This window comes from Rhynchophorus ferrugineus, unplaced genomic scaffold (genome assembly GCF_030347505.1).
Source record: "Rhynchophorus ferrugineus isolate W39M unplaced genomic scaffold, kcgeb_rfMv2 rfM2, whole genome shotgun sequence".
NCBI classification, from domain to species: Eukaryota; Metazoa; Arthropoda; class Insecta; order Coleoptera; family Curculionidae; genus Rhynchophorus; species Rhynchophorus ferrugineus.
The window spans coordinates 8,268,195-8,294,801 of record NW_027472581.1 but is presented as its reverse complement, the minus strand read 5'-3'; the positions used below and the strand labels follow the sequence as shown (position 1 = coordinate 8,294,801).

The 26,607-nt window shown below is 32.0% G+C and overlaps 1 protein-coding gene across 1 annotated transcript in view; it reads right to left on the bottom strand.

Moving 5' to 3' along the window:
- Positions 1-26,607, bottom strand: part of LOC143191326 (5-hydroxytryptamine receptor) — a 584,206-nt gene that overhangs the window by 362,411 nt on the left and 195,188 nt on the right. The window contains exon 2 of the mRNA XM_076396264.1: positions 26,051-26,098. The gene's annotated coding sequence lies outside the window, so the exon portion shown is untranslated. The remainder of the gene's footprint in view (positions 1-26,050; positions 26,099-26,607) is intronic.

Here is a 26,607-nt window from a genome sequence, read left to right as displayed (position 1 = left end):
TTATGTAATATTACTTCAACATCAACACCTTCAATACTTCTGCTTACTTTTAAGAATGATAATTAAAAATGTTATCCCGTAAATCGATATCTTAGATGCTTAGAAAAATTAATATTATAGATGTAGTTTGTAAAAACGTAGTCGTTAATTTAAACCCGGTGTGGACTTTTCCTTCGCGTTTTACCCCCGTTAAAATGGAGAGAATTTTGTCTGACGAGTCGGAACAAAATTGGTCTATAAAATTCGATTTGTCTTGGTACTCGCCGACTCTTTTGTCAAATGTGTCCTAAATTCATCAAAAAATAGTGATAATAATTGGAGGCTATAAACCGGCAAACATTGTAAACCAAATTTCTAATTATATCGGCTAAATAGTGACCGCGATTGGTTATGTAACTTTCGGCTCTTTTTAAGGCATTTTTCATGACATCCTGTAACATCTGAGGCTGAATTTCTACAATTTCGAGACGAATATTGTCTTTAAAATGGTGAATCGTTGGGGATTATTCACATAAACTTTTAATTCTAAAAAGCCGCATAATTAGTCTTCCTGGAAAATCGTCATTCAATCATTGAATTGTTGAACGAGCTGTGTGTGCTGTGCCCCATCTTGCTGAAATCACATTTCCTCTAGTCCTTGCTCTTCCATTTCAGGTACAAGAAAATTTCGAATCATGTCTTGGTACCGTTCAGCAGTAACAGTAACAGCAACACCTTGGTCATTTTCAAAAAACTAAGGAGCAATGATGTTTCTAGCATGACAATCACTTCATATAGTACTTTTTGGCAGACGCAATGATGCTTCTTGAATTAATTGAGGATTCTGTGTTCCCCAAAACCGACTGCTCTGTTTATTGACGTGGCCACTGAAAGGAAAATGGGCTTCAATTTCCCCAGACAACCTTAGGATTGCATTACTATACTCTACTCGTCGATCAGGATCTCTCGGTAGCAATTTTTAGACTAATTGAATTTTGTACGGAAACATTTTCAAATCAGTTTTCAAAATCGGCCTTAAAGTGCGTGCAAAAATTGTGACTTCTCCGAATTGATGTTTTTGGAGACTGTGCAACGCTAGCGCACATTTTCATGGCATGTAAACGAGAAATTGTTGTTTTGTGAGGCACTGACCGATTAGGATATATTTGACGAAATTTCCTCTGAATGTCGATAATGGAAGGATTATTTTCAAGAAATATTGAAATCATATCGGCTCGTTCTTGTGGCGCATATTTATCCATAATAAAATTTGACCACACAACACAATGGTTAAAGCGAAACTGAACTAGACGTCACGTAATGTAAGATGGCGCAAAATCAAAATGGTAGCGGTACTTTTATCTAATACTTTATTGATTATTGTATTAATGGGAGTTAGATTTAATTAAATCGAATTTAAAAAGGTTAGTGTGTGTTAGTTCTTGAGACATCTTGGTTATATTTTAATGTGTTTTGATATAAAGACATATATTATTTTATGTAATATTATATCCCATAAACTAAACTATGCTCTCTACTCTGTTATGTGAGAAATATGATACATAAACCCTTTTCGAATTTCTGCTACTAGGGAGCTTACTAGTGTACAGTAAATTCTCCATATTTTCAGAAAGGTGAGGTGAGTTTTTTCTCAATGAAAACCTTCCTAAAGTGAAAAATGTTCAGAAAAGTCGCAATAAACTAATATATAATAAAAAAAGCCTCACATCATCAAAAAGCTGCATACAAAATATATTTCTAAAAAGAAGTAAACACACAAAGGTAGTAAATAACACTAAGAGCAGTCGTGAACCTTTCTTCTTCCTCTATCTTATTTATGGCGATACAGTATGATGTACTTTATACTTTTACTTAATGGATTTTCTAAATCTATTCGGTGGGTCGCAAAAACCTTGACCACATGTGTAGCGCCGTTGTTTTCGAGTAAAAAATTAGGCATCAGAAAATTAGACCCATATATAAACCGCGTCAGCGTAACACAGTGGGAAAAAGGGGCGCTTGTATAAACGAGGAAATGGAAAATCGGGGAAAGCGTTCAACCGAGATAGATGGCAACTTGAGGATTTTGCCCGGGAGTTCATTTGTTACGGGTCGAGCCATAAAAAAAACAAGTGAAAAATACGCGGTAATTTATAACCGATTGCAAATTCTCTTTTTAACTCTGCGTATGGTCGGGCAACTTACGATTGATGACGAAATAACTGGTATTTATTAGGTAGCGAAACTGCCGTAACATTCGAAGATAACCCTTTTAGGATTATTCAACACTAATAGGATAACAAAACCGTAATATAAAGGGTTTGGCGCGATAAGCTCTTGTTTGAACTATTTCACAAACTAAATGGTCTATAAAACATAACATTCGAAAACATTAACAGAATTAAGGGGCCAGAAACCACAATGCCTACCGAGCATAATTTTACACTAACTGTGATTTAACTTCTGAACTAAAAAGTAACTTTATTAGTTAAAGGTTTTGAACGGTTGAGGGAACTAAGTTGAACTTATGTATAATATATCGGTATTAATAGTTTGGTCTATAATATTAGATACTTGCAGATATTTTATCCTTTTTTATTTTAAAAAAGCATTAGTTGAAGGAGTATTTTGCGTAAATTTTACTAAAACATTTTCACAACTTCCTGGAAACATGACAATATTTTCTTTTTCGATATAACGTTGTTATTTCTCAACCTTCCCTCCAATCATCAAAACAATATCTCATTTATTCATAATTTCGAAATCGTGTGCGAACCAAAATATATTGCATGAATAGTTAAACTATATTTGACATACCTGTATCACTTTGTATATTTTGAGTTTGTCTAATCATCGCTATATAATAATTTAGTTTACAATTAAGAACATTTAATATGGGTAAAATACAAGTAATATTCTGGGGTTGTCGGTATTTAAGTTTCGGTTATTGTCGGCTTGGTCCTACTGTTGCGGGTTCATATATTTATGTTTGTGATTGTTTAAAATTTGTGATTGTCTAAGGCAATAGTGTAAAATCCGACAAGGAAAATGATCCCAGTCACGCTAGTAACCAGGGTGTGTAAGACCGGATGTCTTCTGGGATGATTTCTAAAGTTGGTAACTCGCCAGTCAATAGGCTTAATGCTGAGGACCGTGGTTCGGAGCCCACGTTAAACTTTAGGCCCAGTCCAGATAAACCCATAGTTAGTAAAAGGAGACTTTGAAATATATTTAAAGAAAAGTTTCGGTTATTATATCAGATTGAAGTAGTCATATGTATGCAATATGGTGATTTGATACATATGTAGTTTTATTCTACTGATACCTACCTGAAAACTCTACAAGTTACTTTGCACCAAATAACAGCATCATAGATTTATAATTATTAGAAAATGTTGACAATTTGTTCCTGAAACCGTGCATTTGTGTCACGCATTACTTTTACTGTTTAATTAAAAGAAAAAAGTCGTTGAAAGTCATGGTGTGCTTATAGAAATATATGGTAAACTAGTTCTAATCATAAGAATATGAAGACAAAGAATTGTCTGTTGTATGTTTTTGGCCGACTTCGAAAAATGAGGGGGTGCTATGTTCGGCTGTATGTATTTTTTAATGTATGTTCGCTGAATTCTACGTCACTTGTCCAATATTCCTTTTTATTCGAAAGAGTACACTTCCCAGGTGGTCCCCCATTGGAAGCAAGTCAGAATCTGACGGGGAGGGGTGTAAATCTGGGGAAACACTGAAATTTCAAAGGTACGTACAGAGTTTTCACATATTATTTTTCTAAGTTATTCAGATATTTAGGTGTAATGTTATTGCTGAGCTAATGTGACGGAAAATCGAAAATCGTTCAGTTCGAAAACCATTCAGTTTGCTTTTTAAGCACTAACTATGGCATATAAGACCTCGTAAAAATACTGCAAAATCACTGCTTCTATGGTGGAGTAATTTCTAAAGCGTTTAACTCTCAAGCGGTGGTTGCAGGTTCGATTCCTGGTGTGGACAATAAATATTTGTTGTTCTAGCTTACTTTGAACATTTCAAATCATATCACATAGTTTAGGTAGCGGACCACGGCGCCAGAAACGCTCCTTTTTTTCAATCATTATTTCTTTATTCCTAGTCCTCCTGATACGGGCTGCACTTTTATTTGGGCTTCCCATTGTAATGTTAAATAAAATAACTGCGTAATTTATTGAGTAAATATTTAACACTAAAAATAGAAAAATAAAATATTTTTAACTAAAAAATTGAACCGACTACAAAAAATAAATAAGGAACTCACTAAATATTAAAGAATTATTAGTTTTAACACAAAAAAAAAACATTTTAAAATCAAAGATGTACATAATAATCCTTGTTATAACTTATATAAATATCGAATCGAAAGAATCCATTCTATCTATTCTATATTGTTGTTATAAATATTTCAGTATTTTATATTCCACTATATACAAAAAATTTAGCTTAATACCTACCTAAACCTATTTACCTTTTTAAAACATCATTTTAAATACTATCAACTGATTTTGAAGTCCGTGCCGAGCCCAAACAATACAAAGATAATATTATATTATTTTATGCCATAACAAAAATTGAAATCAGGAACAACACAAATTTAATTTCTTGTTCGGCAGCGACTTCAAAGGGATCAGTTGGTTGTAGTGAAAATAGAATATTATAAATAGACCATCCTCGTCAATATTTCGAATCTCAGCAAAAGTCGAAACGGCCTTGACCGCTGCCACAGTAAATCATGATGTCTTGGGATTTTTCTCGTATTATTTCCGTACCAAGGTACATAGAAATCACTGACAATACTCTGATATCTCTCTTGTTGCATATGCGTAATATTTAGAATAAAAATAGACATGATACAAAGTAACTGGTACTTTAAAATATTTATTGCTTTTCAATCTAAGCATCTTCTGATAGCAAACTATGGATACCAACTGGTAATTCAGTTATTATAAAATACATTTTCGTGTTTATTTAAAAATAAAAGTAATGTCATTCTTGCTGTTGCTAATTACATTTTAAATATATTCAGTATTTTATATGTTATAAATTCTACGTTATGAATCATGAAAGGGTTGAAACAATATACCTTTTAATTTACTTTTTTAACTATTTTACTCAACGAAAAAAAGACGCGGCTTATAGATCGGCAATACAAAGCGAGAATGATGGTTTTCGTCTTGCATGGCCTTTGCGATAGCCAATGTCATAACGGTTACATGATATAACATAGCAACTGGATACCTGATAACAAATTAATTTAATATGATAATGAATATCTAGTGACTACGTCAGATTACGAACTTTGGCGTTATTATGACTTTACTATAATTATCTATCTACTATAGTCAATAGTATTAGTTTACTAGTAGTAATAGTACATATTTGTTTTTCAACGACTAGGCTTTTCTACAAAAGTTGTCAATTATTGTATTGTATAGTACTATACTTAATATGTTCAACAATTTTGATTATTTTTGTAAAATATTTCCTACGAAGTTACAAATCATTACCATCTACACAAACGGCGGTATTATCTTTACTTGAGTTAAAATTTAATTAAACATTCAGTTTTATATAAAAAATAAAGAATTTCTACTCTGTACTTATTTGTACAACTAATGGCCAAGTATATAGAATTAAAAATATTGTTGAAAAAATTCTACAAAAAGAAAAATTCGGTTTACCAATATTCGCGGACCTAGTACGAGCCTTCAATAAAGTCTCTAAATGGACTCATGTAAAAAATTTCAAAAGCATTACCCAAATAATACGTTGAATTCTCCTAACTAAACTCCTAAATCCTCCAGGGTGTTTAGAGTTAAACAAAAATAAGGCTATTCAACAATGAAAGATGCAAAAGAAGATAAACTACAAGGCAGTGTTTTGGATCCCGTTCTCTACTTAATATATACTATACACTATACATGCGACGTATCTCAAATAGAAAACATTATTATTATTGTGGAACTTACTATTAAAGATAATAGCAAAGAAGCAGCCATAAAATTGCATCGAGCAACTAATAATATAAATTTATATACCCATACGTGAAGAATAAGTTAGTTTGGGTTGAATCTTGATGAAAAACAATGTTGGAAGGAGGTGCAGATTAAAAAGAAATGAAGGAAACTCAAATTAAAATATGAAAAAATATATCGGTCATTCAGAAGAAAATATTAGTTATCCGTAAGTAATAAGTTGCTGCTGTATAAAGAAATACTAAAACCTCTGTGGACTTATGAAACATAACACAATTATTTTAGAATAAAGTTCCAGAGAAAGTTATAGTTAAAGATAAATTACTTACACTAAGACCTTCTGATTCCAACTGTGCTACTAAATTTTATTTTATTAGAGACTAAGTATCGGCTAATGGGTCTTCCTAAATAAGTACTCAGTTTTAAGTCACTGTAGCCACAAAGTGTTAGTCAGCAATGAATAGTAAAATGTGTTAATAAATTTACATATTCAGTATAGATTAAACTATTGATTCGTACTAACAACCACCAATGTACAACAAAAAACAAACACTGAAATTTGAACGTAGATTCCTAGTGAACTAACAGATACCTAGCGATAGAATATCAATCAACTTACGAACCATACAGAGAACGTGTATATAAAAAGTTTTGAAAGGTCACTAAACAAAACTCCGCAACTTTCAAATGTAGGTTAAGTTAAAAATAAACAAACGCACGATTCAAATTATTCGGCATGAAAAAGTTTTTCTAAAACAGGTATATGTGTGTCATATTTTCGAAGTTTATCCCATAAAATATAAGGGGTCACATCAAATTTTCGAATCGGAAATAAACTCAATAAAGGGAAGAAAGTTTTTTATTATTTCCGAGTAGGAAAATCGAAATTTAACTATGTTATATCACAAGAATATTGTTCGAGGTTTATTGTCTGATTTTCTGATCATTCATCGATCTGTTTGCTTTATTTTGTCGACTTTTTGAATCTTAGTAGCTAGATAGAAAGATTGGTGTAATGAACATTACATTTGAACGTTATAAGATTCCAGCCTTCATCGTCAATGAGTTTTAGTGAGATAAAATAATGTTATAAAATTGTATAAAACCTGTTTTGTAAGGAAGTTGGCGAAGTGGAAGATGCTAGAATTTCCAAACCGTTTTTCCAAACCAACCTCAATTATTAGGCAAGAGACTTGAATATTCTGAAATTTGCTGCTGAATCTCTTCATTCAAGACTTAAAAGCCATAAGTTACTTCAACCAGGTGTATCATCTGGTTTACATATCGTGAGAAAGAACATTCTCATATTCTCATGTTGATGAAGCAATTTTTAAAATCGCTTTCCAAAAGAATTATAAAATAATCTCAATTGTTAGGTAAATGAGTTTGTCTCAATGATACAGACTACTGCTGGATGCTTCAGAGAGACCTATCATAATCTTGGTACAAGCGATACAGACTGAACAAGAGCCTGATTGGTATAAGAAAAAGTTTTGTTGCATGCGAACGTATATTAGATTTTAAAAATATCCGTAGCGCTCGGTAACTAAAATATTATGTATCGACCCTACCATATTTTATTAACTGAAAAGTAAAGTTATCTTCGAATCACTAGACCCAAAAATATAAAGACAATGTCACAAAACCTAATATATTATGATATAAACAAAAATCTAATAGATAGATCTAAAAAATGTATTTAAAAGCATATTTAAAGAATATTCCATAATTTACAACGGAAAATAAAATGCTAATTTACCGCAAAATATACCACCTGTACAATTTCAATTAAACTATCAAAAAATACTGAAAAAATTATATCCGGATTATGGGATTGGGTGCAAAATACGTGCCACCCTCCAGGGTATATCCTGAAACTGAAAAGGGATTATTATTTGTCGACCTGAAATCCCCCTATTACCCATTTGCAAATCGATAATTCCCAAATTACCTGAAATTATCGTTGAAAAATCGTTTAAATTAATCAAACCGAATTTACACACTTCAATATCCCGATGAAATTTATTGGAAATATTTAACGAAGCATTTTAAGTGAGACGCGACAGTTATTAAAGTTTTAACGGCTCAAAAAGTTTAGAGTTTTACATTGCTGGATAAAAATATTTTTATTAGCAGGTCAACTGAAAAGTCTCCGATCTGACATATATATGGCGCTAATATGATTAAAAACATACGTTTTTAGTTAGCCATAACCCTCAAAAGATGCGTGTACAAATTTCAGAGTTGTCGGATCATTAGTTTGTGAATTATAACATTTTAAGTGAAGCAACTTTTGTTATTGTGAAAAAAAAGAGATAAAAAGTAATTTCGCGTGTTAATAAAATATTCCTTTTTGAAGGGAAAAATACACTTGAAGCAGAACCGCACACTGCCCCAGAAAAATTACCCATCAAGACGGAAGACGGTGAGCACAGTGAACGCCCAAAAGAAGTTGTTACCGACGAAAACATTTTAAAAAATCCACAAAATGATTATAAATGACTGTAAATTGAAATTGAATGAAATAGCAGACACTCTAAAGATGGGAAAACTCTGGGCAAAATGGATGCCTCGCGAGCTCACTTTTGACCAAAAACTACGCCGTGTATGATTCGGAGCGGTGTTTGAATATGGTCAAACGTAATAATCCCGAGTTTTTGCGTCGGTATGTGACAATGGATGAAACCATTTTCCACCATTTCACTCCGAAGTCCAATCGACAGTCATCCGAGTGGACTGCACACGATGAACCCGCTCCAAAGCGTGGGAAAACGCAACATTCGACTGGTAAGGTTATGGCGTCTGTATTTTGGGATGCGCATGGAATAATTTTCATTAACGGCCTTGAGGAAGGAAGGGTTATCAACAGCGACTATTATATAGCGTTATTGGGCCGTTTTAATGAAGAAATTGCTGAAAAACGGCCGCATTTGAAGAAAAGGAATATGCTGCTTCACCAACACAAGGCACCATGTCACAAATCAATGAAAACGATGGCAAAAATCTATGAATTAGGCTTCGAATTGCTTCCGTATCCACCGTATTCTCCCGATCGGACTCCCAGCGATTTTCTGTTCTCAGATCTCAAAAGAATCCTCGCTGAAAAGAAATGTTCGTCGAATGAAGAGGTTATTGACGAAACTGAGCCCTATTTTGAAGCAAAGGACAAATCATACTACAAAAATGGTATCGAATAGTTGGAGGGTCGATATAATCAGTATATTACCCTTGAAGGGAATTCTGTCGAATAAAAAAAATAATTTTGGCATGGTAGGCCGGAGACTTTTCAATTGATCTGTTATGAGGCTGAATACCTATATTTTTTATCGAATGAGTTCAATTCATAGGTTTCTGACTTGATGAAAGATATTTTCATCTTTCCTGATCAAACATTTGGATTTAAAAAAGAGAATTAGTGAAGAGTAATAAGACTGAGATGTATTTTTTATTATGTTTATGTATTATATATTATCTTTTGAACGTCAACAATCTGCCAGTGGGTAATAAATATTATTATATGATTTCCGTTATATAACATAACAATCCCGACATGTAAGAGATCACTTCAGTAAGTGATCTGCTGTACAACTTATAATCTAAATCTTATTCTAGATACTATAGATACTATATAACATATTCCAGATATTATTAAATCTCACTCTATGTGTATTAATCAGTTCGTATAGTAGTTTCCGTTTGAGCCTGTGCACTGCATTGTCATCACGCACATTTAACTCTTTGGGGAGTGCATTGGGATGCACTAATAGTCTTTCAGAGTACTTCGCACTAACGCTCCGAATCACACTCGTTATGGGTTCTAAGGGGATATCGCGCTGAATCAGTTTGTTGGACACGTAATATGGGGCATTGAGGATGACTCGCAACACTTTATTCTGGAACCTCTGAAGGATATCTATGTTAGATTTGCTAGTAGTACCCCACAGATCAATACTATAGGCCCAAAAGGACCTAAATATTGACTTGTCCAGCAGAAACTTGTAATCCAACGATAATTTAGATTTACGCCCTATTAACCCATACATTTGTTTTAGTTTAAGCCAAAGCCTAGATTTATTAATAACCATATTATATTTTATACTCTTGTTATATTTATATTTTAACTTTTTATTAATAAATATATTCGTTCTACTGATATAATCTACTAGTTATCTAGCGACAGGTGATCGCCCTCTGATCGAAATTTGACCACAATTTATTAAACTAATTAATTTTCTCTCATAATAGATCAAAGAGAATATCTTAAAGAAACGACGTGTTGGTATTAAAAAGCTTGTTACATGTTGTATTACAAAATATCTGTCACTAAAAAATATTGAAATATATGAAAATCTCGAGTGGCTCAAATGGCATTTAATTAAATATAATTTTCATTAAGTTTTAATAGTTAACAACATATTAGTAAGTTAATATTACTACATCACTAAACATTATAACAAAAGTAACATAAGTGAGATTATTTTCAGAACTGTAACAATTTCAGAGCGTTAAATATGAGTATACATACATTTTATTTACTTTTATGTTATAATCATAAACGCGGACTACTGAATGTAGTAAGACATATTCGTGTAATAATTAAAAGAAAAACAAATATAGGTGCTTTAGGTTTTACAACGTAGAAGTGATGTTAAATTATTGTATTTATAATCGTTAAATGAACCATGACTTCTCAAAACTTAGGTCTATAAAATAAATGACTAAAATAACTGACAAAAGTTTCAAAGAAAACATTGTGATATACTAACATATTTTATTGTATTAATCGTCCAACTTTTTAATATTTAGGATTTTTTTCATCTAGACACATTATGAAGTCAGATTCACTTTATCTAAGTATCTTCATTATTTCATTTATTTATTAATATCATTTCTATATGTTATTCATATTTTTCACCCGCAATATATATTGAAAAATATTGTAAATTTCATAAAAATCCATATTATTTAAAATAGAATAATTTCATTACCTAAATGTTTGAATTTAATTGCATTATTCTTTACTTATTTATTTCACTATTCAATTCTTAAAACAAGGGTTGATATATATTTTCCTGTCAGTAGATTTACTCATTTTATGTAACGTTCTGGAATCTCATAATCACAGATAGTTCACTGTCTTGTACTGCCTTCTGTCAGCTTTGTGGCGCAGTGGTAAAAGCGACAGGACGGTCCCGCTACTGTTGCGATAGTCGTGGGTTCGAATCCTGATGGGGTATGGTCGTAAATTTATGTTTGTGATTGTTTAATATTTGAGATTGTCATAGGCAAGATTATAAAATCCGACAAGGAAAATAATCCCAGTCACGCCAGTAACCGGGCTGGGTAAGACTGGATGTCTTCTGGGATGAAGGTTGGTCACTCGCCAGTCGGTAGGCTTAATGCCGAGGACCGCGGTTCGGAGCCGTTTAAAAGTAAAAACAAAACTGGATTTTAATGTGTAAGCTAGATATGAATATAATGAAAATTGGATGGATGGGTACTAACTAGAACAGTGATGTAGATGGACCAGCTAGATGTGTAATTAGTTTACAAGTATTTGAAATTTGAAAATGTACTATAAAGTATGGCCTATGATAAAAATATTGTCGTATATTTCCGCTTAATTATTCAGTTTAAATACCTACATTATACTACTGTTCGAACATTTTAAGCACCTTTAGTGGTAGAATAAAAACTAATTAGAGCGAATTAGGAAAATCTACTAGCGGTTCAAACTAGGGGAAGAAATTTAATTGAGGCTGCGACAATTTATTTTACCGAAATCGTGACTTGTGCAACAGATAAATGTAGTTAAGTGTCTTTTAATTAATTTAGGATTAATTAGTTAATTGATCGCAAACTGCGGTGATGTTTAATTTACCGTAACAGTGTGTATCTGCAGATATATTGTCTTTAATTATTCATGCAATGAAATCAATATGAACTTGTAAACGGTTTAAAAAGTAAAAAAGCGAAATTGTAAACGGTAATTGGTTTCTTAAATATGGATAGTTCATATCTTCAGTTTGAAGAATGTATTTATCGATCATTAAATAATTTTTTGTTTTAATTTTTCAAATTAAATTTTGATGATACTTAGTCAATAATAAAATATCTGACAAACCTGCAGAAAAAGTCGAATCTTGCAGGCCTATTTCGCTACCACCTGCAATATCAAAACTATTCGAGAAATTAATATTTCAACGTGTTAAAAAATTGTAATAATACCAGATTTGCAGGTTGGTTTTCGAAATCACCATTCAACAATCGATCAAGTGTACAGAGTAACTGCGGCTATTGAAAAAGCGTTTGAGGAAAAGAATTACTGCCCTGCAATATTCTTGTATGTCTCACAAGCTTTTGATCGGGTCGGGCATTTGGGATTAATCTGTAAGATGAGCAAATTGTTACTGCGTAATTGTTGTCTACTGCTGGAGTCCTATTTTTTCGGAAGAAAATTTAGAGTATCGCACGAAATAGCGTCCTCGACATTTAAAACTATTTCTGCTGGAGTTCCGAGTTCCACAAGGTAGCGTCGTAGGACCTCTCGTATATCTGCTCTACACTGTTGATATTCCAACAACAAAAGAATCACTACTTCAAAATCTACTACAAAATCTTCAAATAGACGAAAGATTGGAAAATTCAACTTAATAGCTCCAAATCTATCCACGTTAATTTCGCATTGCGGCGAAATAATAAAAACATATATATTATATCACTTAAAATTGTATCACTCAATGGGTGCCCGATTTCTCAAACAGAATCAGCTTAATACCTCAGAATCCATCTTGAGGACGCGCAGGATGTCAGGAGATTGAAGCGAACCAAACCATACGAACTTTTACAAAGTGTATACCTTTGGTGTAAACTAAAGCTTAAGTAATTATGATTTTATAATTGAGGAATACTTATTGATGTATTTCTTCGCACTCGTCTTGCTTGTGAATTAATCCAAGTAAAAATGAAAAGTAGTAATAAACTTATTTATAATTAAGACTGCACTAAGCGTATCTAATACAGATGTTATAAAAAATATAAGATAAAAATATTATTTAAAAGATAATAATGGAATGAAGGATTTGTTATTGAAGGTTTTATTAACCACAGAAACAAGTTAACAGTTTCTCCATTCTGCGTATGAAGTAAAAAACAATCTTATTTTGAATTATATAATAAATAGAAAAGAAGTGGTGCCTATTTTATAATTGCATGAGTTATTAAATTACTTTGGGGTTTGATTTAAACACTCAAATTTTTTCGGATCTATATATTATTTATATTAATTTTATGGTATCGGCAGTGATGTGGAAATTGGAGAGAAAATTTTATAAGAAAAAATAAGAGAATTTCACGGACTGTCTGTTTGTTATGCTCTGTGTGTCTGTCGTCCTACATATACCTTAGGAAGGAGCAACGAACCATAACGAACCCCATATATATAAGTCTGATTTTTGATTCGATATATACATGTCAGTTATTTGCAAACACCGAAAAAATTCTCCCGCAATATAAAAACAGAACAGAAAACTATTTTAGATTGTTCAAGAAATATTTTTTAATACATTTATGTTATTGCTATAGCAATAATTAGTTAAGTTTTAAATAATCTTGCTACATTGAAACATATCCTTATGGGGCGAATAAATACTTTGATGAAGCTTAATATCACTGCTTTGGTATCAGAGAACTTTACAATAACAGTCAAAACCTTGAATTATGTCAAATTTTGTTTTTATTTTTTTTGGTAATTCACGAATATAACTTATAACAATTAGATAATTTAAATATGCATTAAATATTACCGTAAAAATATTATGTGCTTACATGCTTTTTAGTCAGCGATGAATAGGTCAATATAAACTGTCAAGAGAAACTAATTTTACTGATAAATCGGTGGTTTCGTTGTTTCTCTAGATAAAATAGCAGTTTGATAATGTCGTTTTATACTGTTCTTCAGTGTAGACATCATTCATACAAAGCCCAAATTGTATATTCATGATTCAAGACTTTTGTCACAGAATAATAGTGAGAAACCTCAATAGGAGCCTATTGAATTTAAGTAATTTGATTGGTCAGTACGAATCTCCATTATAGGCTCCTGAAATGAAAACATATTGCTGTGAAGACATTTGATTGCTCTTTGATAAAGTTTGTTCCACAGGTCCGGCCCTGACGTCACGGTTTATTGATCAATGTACGTGAGCTATAACAACCTCTAACTGATAAATCAATGATGATAAATAAGATGACAATAAATGCATAAAAGTCGACCTTTATTGAAAAAAATAGACACTTTAATGTATTTTGAAATCTATGATCATCTTAAAAAAACTTAAAAGTCCGTGAATATAGAAATATGAAGGATTGTTTCTAAAAGTACAGAATCGCTGAAAGTTTGTTAATAAAATCAGTTCCGTGCTCACCTTTCGAAACTTTGGAATTATACTTTAAGCACATTTTTTTGCGAAATATCTACATATCTCTTCTTCATACTAAATCATATTCGCGAATAACCGAGACGGCGAAGTATTCGAGAATAATTCAGTTATTAAACGAATTCTCCAATAAGTTGGAGACAAAATTCTACAAGTAATAAAGAAAATACGTCACGGTATCTTATCCCCGCTTAATATTATATTTCGAAGAGTTTCGGGAAAGATCAAACTTTTCGATCGAACGTTCCATTGTTAAAGTTTGAATAACCATCTAGTTTGGTCAAGGTATCATTAAAACTTGGTTACGTGAAAAAGAAATTAGCGTTGTTCAATTGGTATTCTTTTATATTTTCTTGATGTAATAATCTACAACCAATTTTTTTTTCATAGATGATATATAACGTAAAAATTGATAAGTTGGATATATTGTAAATTGTTTTCGAAACTTATATCGGGTTATATTTCGAGACACTAACAGCGAGCGAATGCAAATAGAGGCACAATACAATACTGATTATGAATTAAGGTCACCTTAATGTTAGCTCTACTCGAGGTGAATTTGATGAAATGTATAAAAACTCTAATTAGTTTCTTCGATATAAACATAATTTAACGCAGTTATTTAAGAGAAAACTATTAGGCAGGAAAATATCCACAGAAAACTTAGGGATATTCATCTATGTGAAAGATGTAAACAATACTTTCCTATATTGTTAGGAATTATATAATTTTATTGGCATAAATATTACACATGAAGGGGTTTAATATAACTTTAAGATATAACTTTTAAAAGAATACCATTTTTAAAAGCATATAATAAAGTTAAGAAATAAATATTATTTCAACTTATGTACCTAGAAATTTGGTAACACTAAATAAGGAAATAAGAATTAAACGTACAAAGATAAATATTCTCTCTAACGAAAGCAAAATGCATTACTTTGATATATGTTTGCTATTTCGATAAATACCAGCAGATACCACGAAAAAACGTGGTTAAAACCTAAGTGGTGGTGGAAAACAATTTAATATAAATATAATAAAACATTATATCCTATTAATTGTGACTGTTTAATTAACTTACTTTATAGTATTTATATATTTTTTGTGTAAGCAATTCCTTTGTAACATGTCAATTAAAAAGTTCCCGGTCTACCATAATAAAACACATTTTTTGGCAAAATTATTTTTTTTATTCAACATAATTCCCTTCAAGGGAATACACACTTCAAGGGATACTCTGCTATAATCATTCATTGGTAATCAGTATAATCGACCCTCCAACTTTTTGATACTATTTTTGTAGTACAATTTGTCCATTGCTTCAAAATAGGCCTCAGTTTCGGCGATCATATCTTCATTCGACGAAAATTTCTTCTCAGCGAGCATACTTTTGAGATCTGAGAACAGGATATACTGGCTGTGTGCCAGATTTGGAGAATACGGTGGATGAGGGAGCAATTCGAAGCCCAATTCATGGATTTTCGCCATCGTTTTCACTGACTTGTGACACGGTGCATTGTTTTGGTGAAGCAACAGGCGTCCTTTGGCGGTGGTTTTGGGTGTCCACTGCATTCACCGTCTTCGATGCTCATTATCTTGATGGCTGATTTTCCTAGAGCAGTGTTCGGAAACTCAGCATCAAGCTAAGTTTTTGCTTCAACTGTATCTTTTCTCTCCAAAAACCAATATTTTATCAACACGCGAAATTGCTTTTTATCAATTTTTTTCACAATAACAATAGATGCTTCATTCAAAATGCCATAATTTACAAACTAATGATCCGACAGCTGTCAAACCTATACACGCATCTTTTTGAGAGTTAAGGCTAACTAAAATATGTAGGGATTTAATTCTAGTAACGTCATCTATGTGTTAGGCTGGGGATTTTTCAATTGACCTGTTATTGTAACTTCTTCTGTTCCTTTTGTATTGTATTTATACGTAAGCAATTTATTTGCATCTTTTTATTATTTAGACACAGAAATTACTTAGAAAGTTAGTGCGATGGATTTTCGCCACCAGTTCATCAACACATTGATGAGATATGTGAGAAAATTGAAAGTGATCAACTGCGATACACCAATTTTAATCAAGCGAAGCCTCGTTGTGAAAGGACTACATACATTTGCCTTATGCTATCATCAGTAGCGCGGATGGAACAACTGATATCGATAACATCTTTACCGCTTATATTCTTCCACCTTCATATAGTAGTAGATCGGGTCGTCATATGCAAGAATGTCATATGCATATAATACAAGACACCATGATTTTTTTTGTGCGTGCATAGAGTCGACGAGATCTGTTCATCATATTTACGTGCAATACAATTTGGGATCAAATAAAAATTATGTTACTCTGCATCACCATGTTATCACTGCACATTTTTTGGGGCAAAAATTAAATTCGTTGATAATCTTACTACTGGATACGGGTACTGACGTTTGAACAAGGCAATGTCTGTCGGGTCTACTAGTTTTTTTATATAATCTTAGGAAATTCTTAGCAAGTTATTTTTAAACGGTTATAGCAATTTTATCTCGATCGCACAAAAACGAAATCCATTAGAGGAGCAGACGGCCGGAAGCACATCCTTGCAGTTGCATGGATTCAGCTAAAAATATGCTGAGACAAGAAAAGTCGATACAAAACTCATCCGGAAAATGATAGAAAACCGCCACAACTGTGTAGTAACGAGCTTTCAATATCGTGACCAACCGGTGGTTGAGCCATTTTACGTTTTTTCTTTCCTTCCTCTCCGCCACCCCTACCTCCCTTTCTGCGCGTTATTTCTCGCTGCCGTTCCCATCCGGAATATGATAGGCGAGTGTTCAAGATAAACGACGTCGACACAATCTCAGTAGTTATAGATATTCTATACAGTTTTTATTTTGTTTCAGTTTTTATGGATCGTTTACTTCGAGAACGAAATAATATAGAAAGCTGTTCGCTTTCTCTTTTTTTTTCCTTCGTTCTTGTGCCTTGGTGTTCTTCGATAAATATTAAGACATCGGGAGTATTTGTTCTTCCTAGAAATGTTTACTAGTAACTACGTGGTACGTAAAGTACATATAACTTTATGACGATGAAATAATATTGAGTAAAATTGAATCATATACATGTAATCTATACAAAACATAGAGTAATGACGCACGTCATCAATATGTGTCTGTGGAAAGTTGTAAATTCGTTTTACAGTCACACAATATTTTCCTTCTTATTTAATTGTATTTAAAAAGAAGTAGAATGCAATTTGACAATTTATCCGAATGAGTCAGCAGAAGTCGTCTGTTTGTTAAACGTTTGTAAAATTCTTAAAAGTATTACAATTAGGTTATATACCGGAAAACGTTGTTTTACATCGTTATATAGACAGAGTCAAAAACTAATTGCATCTGTGATCAGTTATTTCTATAACGAGAAAATGGAGACCGCCTCTTGCCAGTACGATGTGTTAGAGAAGTAAGCAATTTTAGTGTTAAATAATACTTGCCGCTGTATTTATTGAAAATATTTTTGACGTGTTGTAACTGCACTGAGTATTAGTACGGACACGGTCACTAAAATATCTCAAAATATAAAATACAACATAACAATATATTTACTAGGAAGAAACCGTCTTTATACGAAACCAGTGACGAATAAAGATCAGCTGTATCAGAGTATAAATATGCAAAACTCATAAAGATATTTCAATCGAAACATAATTTAAGGATTGACATGTGACAGTCATGTCATGTCAGAGATATCTGAGAAAATTGTTAGTCTTGGAAGTATCGATAAAAGGTTAAAAGATATTTGAGGGATGTAGAACATCCCTTCATACACTGTTGGGTAACATAGGGTCCAAGTGGCGAAAAGATAAGCCACAAAGTAGTTCAATACATCTTCCAGATATTGTTTTTAAAAGTATATAATTTTGAAATAAATATAACAAAATCAAAGAAAATTTATTGTATTAGTTTGTATTTTTAAATGAATTATGAATATTTCATAAAGGTACATTGGGCTCATGACAAGATGTTAATAAATATAGTGGAAAGACAACCAAAGTTTATGCAAAAAAGTAAACATTGGAATAACTATCGATTAGGATTTATTCGTCCATATATATGTTAATTATTAATTGCAGATATATAGTTTTTTATGCGGAAAACGGAAATGGTTTTATTCGTGGCCGTACCGTAAGTCCAACGGTGACAATCGTGGAGCCATAAATAGTTTTGGCAGCGATTTGAAAATCAGCTTTATAAGAACTTTGAGGAACACAGTGGCTCTATTTCATTTTGTTTTCGAAATTATTTGAAAATAGTTCAAAAATGTTTATGTTGTTGTTTGTAGAAATGTTTCAAAAATTTACAGCGCGAGCATTCAGATGTTATGAATGTATTTTTCGTTTACGTTAAGTATACGTTTAAGTTTCAATAAGTTTTGTATGGGCAATTTTTCTATCACTAAATTAAAACACGTTTCATATAACATAGCTAAAATAACAATTATTAATGGAGATAAGCGATTTTAGAACCATCTACTAGGAAAAAACGAAATTAGTTTTTCGTCAGCCTTATATTTCAAAACGAATACTCTATTTTCTAAACGTATTTTCGACTGTTTTAAATGAATTTTATGTTATTTCAATATGTTTACTTAGTTGCTTGTGCAATCAGGTAAAAATTGTCGACTTATATTCTCAAAAATACAGTGTACATCCTTTACTTTTAACTTCCTTCTGTAGAATATGTTTATAAGCTACAGTAATTCTTAATTATCTATGAAAACAATTAAATTATAATGAATGAATTAATGATTGAACCATCCTTAAAAATTAATTCAAATTACTTCAAATTTTATTTATATATTTAATTCCGTTTAAACTAGTCGAGTACCCCGTTGTTATTTGAACATAAATAATCAAATTGCCCCTGACAATTTGCAAAGAGAACTTTCTTAGTTCCGAAACCAGCTTACAACCAATTTAATTAGAATTTAACGAGACGTAATTAAAATATTCACTGCCAACTAGGAAATCTCTTTAGTGCATTCATTATCACCATTAAGAACTCACTTTAATTTTCTTCTCGAAACATCAAAGGAATACTAAAAAATCTTAGTTTTCTATTAATTTGTATAAAGTATCAAACGAATAAAGAGAAGGAGAAGCGGTTTCGGTTTTATTATAGAAAGTGGAGTTCTACAATTTGTTTAAGTATCTTAAACGAATCAATATAAGATGTTTTATAGGTTAGAAAACCTGACCGTAGAGTTACAATTAAAACAGGAGAGATAATGCGCTTAATTTTTAGAGATTGTTGTTATTTGATTGAGTGTATCTGATCTGTGAACTAATTTCAAATGATTTCTGTATATTACCATTCTTTGTCAATCTTTATCTAAAGTAATATGCCTTTATGAGTATGTTTTTGCATTTTCATAAAAAAGGAGAAATTGTTATACTAAATAATATGAAAGACTGACGTTTCTGACTGATCCAACAGGTTTAGGCTGTCAAAGCTTTGAGTATAACATCTTACATTAGATATGGTTAATGCAAACTTAATTTATAAAATTAGACTGCTTAAGCTTAAGTTAACAAGTTTTTGTGGTTTGGTTCTCTTGAATCTTCTGATTTCCTGCATGTTGTCCGGTGGCTGTACTGATTCCAAGTTGCTACGATTTAGTAACCTTATTTAATGTTTTAAGGCGAAATCTTCGAGGTCAACATGCAGTCCTTCATTGGTTACGTAACGATAAAAATTGACAATTAATCGTGGAAATTTATTTTGGCTACGTTGGTTTGGTGTTTTGGTGCAACAAAATGGCTTCACGATTGACTGAAAAACCAGTCTCTTTGATTTTAGGTCAAGTTGGGTATAGTCTTAGACTTCCAACTAACAAGTACATTTTATTATTTTGAAATTAATCTGCTTTACTTCTTGTCTAATATGGTATATCAATTAAAACTAGTGATTGTTTTGAGCTTTCAATCCATTATTTAAAATTTTTCCAGATTGACCTGAGTCTTTTCGTCAAGTTTTGACAGCGTGAGTTGACAGTTTAGCTGTAGGAGTGTAGCTCTTAGTATAGGCTTCCTTGCCATTTCCTCTACTACGAACATTTTCAGTCGCCTGGTCTGCGTTTTCTCTGTTATCAAAGAAATAGCACAGATTCGAAATACATTGAGTTAACCGTCCAGTATAATATCAAAATAAACTTCTTTGGTACGAAGTGTCAATGTCATCTAATATCATCTACTCGGAAAAGGGTTTCCTTTATATTGGACCTAATATAAAGAATCAAAGCACTACTCAGGGCTTTCATCAAGAATTCTATCCTCTTCATCCATAATATCTCCCAGAAGGCAACAAAAATTGCATGGTCTAATTAAATCCAATTTTTTATTCTATTTATATTTATGCAAACCATTTAATTTTTAGTAAACCTGATGTATCCTTTCGACCCTTGTAGATGTCTTTATTTCTATTATACCATGGTATGTTAACAATGCGAAAAAACATTTAATAACTTTGTATCATATTGATATTGACTTCAAGACACCCCTTATATTTCTGTGCATCGTAGATGTACAATAGATTAAATATTTGTTTATATAGTAATAATTTGTTATGGAGTGATAACTCGGATTGTCGTATAATCAACAATAATATTTTTTGAGCTACATACATGGTTATACTCGTTTCTCTTTAATATCTTATGTTTATTGTAATAGGAACATCTTAAACACATCATGTCCCATCACTAATAATGTTACTTTGATGAGCCACCGTCATTCAGAGTGAAATAAAACACTAAAAAGTAGCAAAAAAGATAAAAATATCCATCTATAATTCATTCCTTTTAACTTTTTTCGTATCTTATAAAACTCTTCCGTGTATCACTACAACGATGGGATTCATCTGCAAAATTTCTTGAAGTTACAGGTACAGTTGCATTAGTATTATCCGATAGGAATCAACAGATATATTACCATACGTGATTTACCTTAATGGCTTCCTATTTAATTAAGTACTGTTATATTATATCATTTAGGAGATGATTTAAGATGATTATTACGGCAGAAGATGAAATGCTGTGATAATCTCGGGGTTTGAATCCTAGAGGGCACATATGTATTTTATGTTTGTGATATATATAAATCCAGTGGGCAAAAAGGAGTCCCCAAAATATGTACGATTAAAAATAAATCATTGAAAAACCTCTTTGGAAAAAATTATATTTTAAAATATAATTTAAAAAATCGTATTATTTTAATTAAAACTTTTATTACATAAAACATGTAGTTTTGAACCTGACAAACCTGCAGAACAAGTCGAATCTTACAGGCCTATTTCGCTATTACCTGCAATATCAAAGCTGTTTGAGAAATTGTTATTTAAACGTGCTAAACATTTGGTAACAATACCAGATTTCTAGTTTGGTTTTAGAAATCACCATTCAAAAATCGATCAAGTGCAGAGAGTAACTGCGGCTATTAAAAGAGCGTTTGAAGAAAAGAAATACTGCCCTGCAATATTCCTGGATGTCTCACAAGCTTTTGATCGGGTTTGGCATTTGAGATTAATCTGTAAGATGAGCAAATTGTTACCGCGTAACTATTGTTAATTGCTGGAGTCATATTTATTCGGAAGAAAATTTAGAGTATCGCACGAAATGGCGTTCTCGACATTTAAAAATATCTCGGCTGGAGTTCCACAAGGTAGCGTCTTAGGACCTCTCCTGTATCTGCTCTACACTGCTGGCATTCCTACAGCAAAAGAAACACTTCTTGGAACCTATGCTGATGACACAGTTATTATGGCAAAAAATACATCTCTGCCTAGGGCAATAGAAAAAGTGCAAGTAGCAGTCAACAAAATCTACAAATGGACGAAAGATTGGAATATTCAACTTAATAGCTCCAAATCTGTCCACGTTAATTTTGCATTAAGGCGAAATAAAAAAAACTTAATAATGTCACTGAATGGATGCCCGATTCCTCAAGCAGAATCATCAAAATACCTTGGAATCCATCTTGACGGTAGATTAAATTGGAAGCATCACGTTAGACAAAAAGCAAAACACATTAGAACCAAAATAAAACAACTATACTGGTTAGTCGGAAGATACTCTCTACTTGATCTAAAATCAAAGAGGTTGATCTATAATACAATTATAAAGCCAATTTGGACCTATCGGGTGCAAATATGGGGTTGTACTAAAAATTCAAATCAGTTAGTCATACTGCGCTGTCAAAACAAGGTTCTTCGATTGATTACCAATGCCTATCGCTATGTAACTAATGAAGAACTGCACGATGACCTGAAAATTGATTTGAGAAGTTATTCAAGATTTCGCCTTGAAACACGAAAGAAGATTACTAAATCATACTAACGTGGAAGCAATAACTGTTGGACAGCGCGCAGGATATCAGGAGACTGAAACGAACAAAACCATACGAACTTGTGTGAACATTTAGTGTGTACTATTAGTGTAAACTATAGCTATAAGTTAATAATTAATAAATAATTATAATTTTATAATTGAGGAATACATACTGATGTATTTTCTCGCACTCTTCTTGCTTGTTAATTAATCCAAGTACATAGGAAAAGTAGTAATAAATTAATTTTAAATTAAGATAGTAGTAAGCATATCTAATGAAGATGTTATAAAAAAATTAAAAAAATGTAGTTTTGAAATCTGAAACGGCTTTAATACAAACGTGAATATGGGCGACTGAAGCTGTATCTTTTAGCGGACTTAACGTTCCATTTTTGCCGTTTGTTAATTATTCAAATGCGTATCCGGATAATACTTTTTTTGTTTACTCTTTCCGCTTTATTAATGATAATTTTAATTAAGGGCGGTAAAAACCAATATTTTTCGTTTCGGAAAAATTTTTGCTGATTTTAGAGGAAAAGCGGTAATTAAGAAGACCTTTCTCTTTTCTTCATTATTACCGCGCCCCCATGACATTCGAACGAGGAGTAACCGTTCCGAAAAGAACTCTACTCTAGCAATCAGTTTATTATTCATTATTCTTGTTGGCTTTTTTCCTTTATCTTCTGTAGTCGTCATTTTTTATTCATACAATTATACAAGATTTTAAACATTGAATCGACTGCTTCCGTAGGAAAAAAACTGTTTTCAATACATTTTCTATTCTCTGTTGTTTTATTGTGAGGCTAATATTAGTATGGATTTTCTTGTTCGAAATTTGTTATTCATAAAATATTTTAATAACCTTTTGAATCTAATATATAATACAACATCAATTAATTTTATTTATCGAGAAGTTACTGTAATATACACATTATTATTAGAGTCTACATATTAAAAATACTAATCGAATTCTTTTATAAACATTCAATCATATTTAAGTAAGGTTCTCAAAATCGCCAGCTTTTTGTGTTATGGCCCTTTTTCTAAAACTTTATTTGGAACGATTAAAGCTAGCTACCAAAAGAAAATCTAATATCTGCCCGAGACATAGTCTTTGTTGCGACGCATAGTTATTTATATTTAAGAAAATCATAAGTTTACCAACATTGTAATATTTTTTCTTTTGTATAGCTTAGTTGTCTAATTTATTAGATTATTTAAATATTTCTGGTAGTATTTGTGACATGAGAAAAGAATGATAACTTGAAAGAACAGAAATAATACATTATATCGAATGTCTGGTTAAACTAAGCCAACCAAGAAAGGATATCTTATCGGCTCGTTGTTCAGTATTTTGGATAATGGTGGTTCAACTACCAAGGCTAGAGGAAGCATATCAAACGCTAGACTTGGTGCCCATGACCACAAGCGTCAAGAAGGCACGAGATCGTAGAATTTTAGAGAATACCTTAAGAGCATGAAACGCCCCTTTTCCCTAGTTCCTAGCTGGAAAACGCTCTCCCGCTCCGACATTCTTAACGAATAGGGGTACAGGAAAGGGTTGGGGACTTGGGCCAGCTTTGTCCAGCACAACCAACAAACCGAGGCAGGAGTTTTGACAATAAAACATAGTGCATCGGCCATGAGAATTAGAATTTATAAAATAATTTTCAAGAAAATTTATTGGGTACAAAAAAGAGTTGACTAGAAAGAATTGGTAGAAGAACTAACAAGAATAGAACCAGGATGAACAGCAGTAAAATATCAAGAGACAAAAGTATCGTCACAATCAGAATGAAGCAACAACAGTGAAATCGTATCGCCTTTATAATAATCAGTTGGGCCCGATGATTCGGTATTCTACAAAACCTGGCACACGATCTAATGAGTCATTTCTATCTAATTCATAATTATTTTCACCATAACGTACCGATTTAACCTTTTTAAATGTATATATTTTATATTTTTTATTTCAATAAACAACTCTTTCATCACCGACAACAATTTCATTTAGAGCATTGATTTTTCCCCAACAACTCTACATTCTCTACGAAGTTAGGAACCATCATACAACAACTAGTAAAGTGCACAATTCATGGACCAAGGATAGAAAGACCAAGGAAGATGAAAACAGGTATAGTCCATTTGCTTAGCTATATTCTTTGATGTAGCCTTGGATAAGGTTTAGCCTGCATTCGCAAGCATCAGAAGATGTTACCAAGGTGACTGATCTTGTAAACTCTTACATCTCAGTTAAAATATTTAGAATCAAACAAGAGAAAAGTTATTCTTTAATAAAAGAAAACAAACTAGATGTGTGTATTTTGATTTCTAGGAAGTAGAGGATCTAATTCTTTAGATACATTACACGTGCAATATACCACAAATGGAAAATATTGCAATAGCTAAAATTCCTGATGATTTGGAGATAGGTGCATAATAAAATTACATAAAATCAAATTGTACATAATGGCATCGTGCCACATAGCAACAGCGATAAGTATCTTGAGAGCAATCTAAAAAGTAAAGTATAAGCAAATTCTAAAACTGATACATGGAATGTGAAACCGAGTTATAGAAATGAAGCATAAAGAAAATAAAATTTCTTTAGATATCGGAGATATTAGGTTAATCTAGACTCTACAAATTATTACTTCGAGCGAGAGTTTCAGATGCCGTTTGGTACTCAAGATATCAAAAGAATCACAATGGGCTCTGAAGAAGGTATCACTCTCAAGTTAAAGCCGAGGTATAACTCGTGTATAACTTTCGAGCAGGGCATAGATTCCAAATAATCAAGTACCGTTTGATTTTCTGTTGATTAAGTGTAATTATCAGAAAAAGCAGAAATGATAATTAATACATAAGAACTATTACTGCAGTGCACGTGAAAATGTAAACCCCTAATAAGAGTTGAGCCTGTCTGAAAGTTCTTTGAGAGTTTGATGTGTATAAGTTTTGCAATTCATTGTCATAGACGTTATTTAACGCACTTTTTACATCACCGCTTCTGAATTGTTGAACCAAACCAAACCAAAACCGTCAACTCGAATCTGATGATCATCATAAAAGTAATGAATGTCAAGCCATGATGAGTACATTGAATAATTCTAAACACAATAATACTAAATAGAAAACTGTCATTTTATGTGCATAAATATAAAAACATGGAATTTAACACTTACCATTGACAGTTCGTATTTAAGAACAAGTAAATAAAACAGTTATAAAACCTCCAGTGTTGCTTACCAGTTATTGTTATTTATCCAGCTGAATCTTCCTGGTCCATTGCGTCACCTGTAACCAAGCAGTGTCACATTAGAATTTATCCCATATTTAGGTCATTTTTATAAATATATTACGTAAATTACTGTTTTGACCTGACCTCACTATTAATTTGGTTAAAATACAATTTTGCGTGAGTTGGCATGCCTAATGTAAAAGTAAAAGAAAATTTGTTGAATAATGATTGATCAGTCTGCCAAACTACACAACTATACACGTGACTAATTCCGGAAAGTTCTGATGTTTTTTTTTGTATTCTATTATGGTCGGGGGGGAAATGCAAATAGTTCTAAGCAAAAAAGCAATTTGGTAAAATGAGCCATTGTTAAGATTTTGGCTGTAATATTCTATATAACTTATGTAAATTAGGGTCGTTAGAAGTCTTAACTCCGAATAAAAATATCACGGTTCTATTATATAATATTGCTCTGTGGGGAAAGATAAAAATGTTATTTTAATACGATTTTACTCTTGATATAATATAACGCTATTTGGAGACTAAATTGTTGTTAATTAAAAAT